The sequence below is a fragment of the Garra rufa genome, chromosome 7, assembly GCF_049309525.1.
Source record: "Garra rufa chromosome 7, GarRuf1.0, whole genome shotgun sequence".
Lineage (NCBI taxonomy): Eukaryota > Metazoa > Chordata > Actinopteri > Cypriniformes > Cyprinidae > Garra > Garra rufa.
The window spans coordinates 21,126,668-21,130,535 of NC_133367.1; positions in this window are offsets into that span (position 1 = coordinate 21,126,668).

A 3,868-nucleotide genomic window follows, 5' to 3' on the forward strand; every position below is an offset into this window, starting at 1 on the left:
TTTCAAAAAAATCGCAATATGATTATTTTGTCCATATTGCACAGCCCTAGTTCCATCCATTAAATAAAAACAGGCTAGGCTTATCGAATCTTGGGATTTAGGAATACCAATATTTTTCACCCAGCCCTAGTAAACACACTTTTATGTGTATCTTTAGTTACATCCATAATACCCAACACTGTATTGGCTGAGTGCACCCCATTAAAACTGATGTAATTACAACAATTCGGAGTAACAATGTTACCTTCATCTTCAAGGCTCTGAATGAAGTCTTGTAAATAGTTCACAATTCGCAACTCCCTCTGTCTTTTGACTGAGCCCACCTCACTTAAAATGGGTGTAAGGGCCGTTGTGAGGAAATCTGCATCAGGCTGCTAATCAAAAAGAACAACTTTTTATTATGCACCACTCAAAATCATATGTAAAAATGCAAGTAACAATACTTACTTTTTCAAAAGTAAAAGCTGATTTTTTTTCATCGTTTCATGAAGGCCATAGAGTTCCAATCCTTTGCACATCTGCTGCAGCACTGGAAGGATTCGGACAGTTGAATGCAGGACAACAGCACTACATAAAGTAAATAGTGTTTACAATAGAAAATACCTTGTTAATAAGAGGAATAGAAGTTATTATATAGTTATGAAATTACAATATAGTTAGGGTTAGGAAGAGGTTAAGAAGAGTTTTGGTTTAATTTACATTGACTATAGAAATTGTGACCTTTCAGGTCTGGGGGAAGGGTGCACTTCTGAAATTCAGTGATATTGTTATGCTTTCCAGAACAATCGGAAAAGCAAGGGAAATGGGTCTGCTTAAAGTGTTCAAAAAATCTAAACCCTAATGAGTAGATTTGAGAGGAAAAGGAAGTAGAGAGCCAGATTTAAAAAGAACTACAAATGTCACACATACCTGACAATAGCTGCGTTTCCATCCACCTATTTTTATGCGCATTTTGGAATATTGCATAAAAAAAATCTCTGGATGGAAACGCCAAAATGCGCATAAATTCTGAAAATTCACAACTGAGTAGGATAAACTTTTTATCTGATAAGGAAAAATGCGCATTAACTACGATGGAAACACTTTTACCGAATAAATTCCTCCATGCGTATTAAAAACATCATGTGACTGCACGATGGAACGGGATAACTCGACTGACCAGCCGACCCATCTTGTTGCACAGCATCAGAAATGTTATATTGGTCATTCTGAAATGTTTCCTTCACCAGCTTTGTCACTTGACCACCACATTTACATTTTTTTTATAGTAATAAAAATCTGAACACAGCTGCTCAACAGTCGCATCACAGATCCGCGGCAGGAGTCCGATTTAATTCATCACACGAGGGGTGTGAGCCGAGTGTGGTAAGAAAGACAAGACCTTGGCGAAAGATTTTTGAAACAAAATGCAAAACCGCCTATTTTAAAAATATTTTGGATTTTAAAAAGGCCTGTTGACTGCTGCCCAAGGTTATTATAGTTAACGAAAACTAACGAAAAAACTAAAACTAGAATTGAAAAAGCATTTTCGTTAACTGAAATAAAAATAAAAACGAGAGTTTAAAAAAACCCGAAAACTAACTGAAACTGTTTCGTGTGTATACAAAACGAACTTAAACTAACTAATATTATAGCAAAAACGTCCTTCGTTTTCGTCTTTGTAAATACATTGTGGCGATATGGATCCAAATCTATACCGGCATTTGCACCTTGCCCACTAATTAAAACGGAAGTCTGGGAGTGAGCAGAAGGGAAAAAAACGTGAAGGAAACGGTACCTGAAAGAAACTGTGACCAAAGGTGTTGGATTGTTTGCTTGCGCAGACCGAGTGTGAACGCCAAATCATCAGAGAAAATTGGTGGTGCATTAATGCCGGTTGCAACTAAAGTCCAGCCTGGTTCGCCTGCCGCAGGTGCTGTAGTTTCTCTTCTTCTGATAAAACTCAGCTGAAGCTACAAAGATTTGTGTCCCGGCCTGTAAATTGATTGGCCGCCCAGACGCTGCCTGCTTCACGCAGCCGATGCACACACAAACAATCACACTGCAGAGAAAACTCACGCTCCCGCACTCACACAACACACACTGCAAACTGATCGAACTTAAATTTATTTTCTCATTTTTGATTTTTGTGTTGTGATGTGTGAAAACGGTGTACTTTGAGACAGTTTCCAGTTGAGTTAAAAACGAAACAGACTTTTAGTAGGAGGACATTTCTTTTTTATGGTTTCACTTTCTATTAGACTTTTTGAATAGAGTAAGTGAAAAGCCTTTTTTCTCAATTAATTAATGTTTTTTTTATATATATATATTAATGCTGTGACAAAAAGAAATATTGTTTTCCACTTCATTCTTTCCTTCTGTTGTTTGTGTTGTGTATTTTTATTTTTTATTTTTTATTTTTTACTTGGCAAAATTTGGAATCTTTGCCTTGTCTGGTGCCCGAACATCACTATTAAGGACAACCCTAAGTTGATTAAATTTACCTTTGGGGGCCGCCACTATTTCAACATAAGCCTTTTGGGTTGAAATAAAAATCTATTTAGTCTACTTCAGAATGCCTGTTTTATGCCAGGTGTTTTACCCGTACAGCACCACGTAGTCTGTGATGTCACGTGTCCATAGTCTGTCCGCGAATAATGCAGCTGACAAATATCCTAATAAAAAAAATAAACTAAAACCAACACTGTAACTAATAAAAACTAAATAAAAACTAAGCAATTTCAAAGTATAAAAACTAATAAAAACTAGTAAATCTGCCTCTGAAAACTAATTAAAACTAACTGAATTTGAAAACAAAAAAGTCAAAACGAAATAAAAACTGAAACTAATGAAAAATCCAAAACTATTATAACCTTGCTGCTGCCGTTTATCTAAAAGGTGATTTTGGAAGCTCATTGGAAGAACATTATATTCTTATACATTCCACCGTGTTTGCTGATTTTCAGTAGGCCTGTTTTTTTATAATTACACTTTCTGTAAGTTACTTAACAGTTATTTTATTTTTGTTAATAAATTAATAATTCTGTGTTTAAAATAGACTAAGAGAGTTTGTTGTACTCTTTTGTTGTCGTCTATTCAATCATTTGACGCCGAATTGCAGCTAATTCGAAAGTAAAAGTAAAATGCTCATGCACCGACATTTACAAGCCATTTTAAAAACGAAGAAAAGCGTGGGAACGTGGGAAAACTTTAACGAACTACCCCCCTCGGTGATAACGGTATTGCCTGCGTTGCCACGTCAATTAACCGATGTTTTAATGTATTGTTTTGGTTATAATGTACTGATTGGAGAGCCTGGTCTCATGCAAATGCGCACTAGCACGACTTTCTGTTTCTATTTGGCGTGCTATTAACAAGCTGAAATTAACTTTGGCGTACATATGATATGCAATTATGCATGTGTTTGACGTGCATTTAATACGCCGTTTTTGCGTGCATACTCGTATGTGGCTTTACACATCAACCCCACAGCAACAACCCTAACGTAGCCCGACTCCGCTTGCATTCATTAAATATGGCAGAAGTGCCGGTGTACGCAAAAGGATAAAATACAGAAGTACCTGCGTACCGGCCCACTTCAAGCACTGGAATGAACATAAAATCTGTTTTAACCGAAAGCGCTGCTCCACTGCCGCTCGCTGAACAGAGCAGACGCAGATATGAAGAGAGGGAGGTGCGCGCGCATTCATTGGGAGACCTCACGCACGTTCAGCAAAACCGAAGAGCCTCAGAAACTATATTGGGTTTGTCCAATTATGTGTTTATGTATTGTTGCTAGACACTTTTCGCTAGGTTGGCAGCACTGCATCCATTTCTTTAACTATGGGCTAGGTAGTGGGTCAAACAGAAATGCGCGCTGCGTTAATCG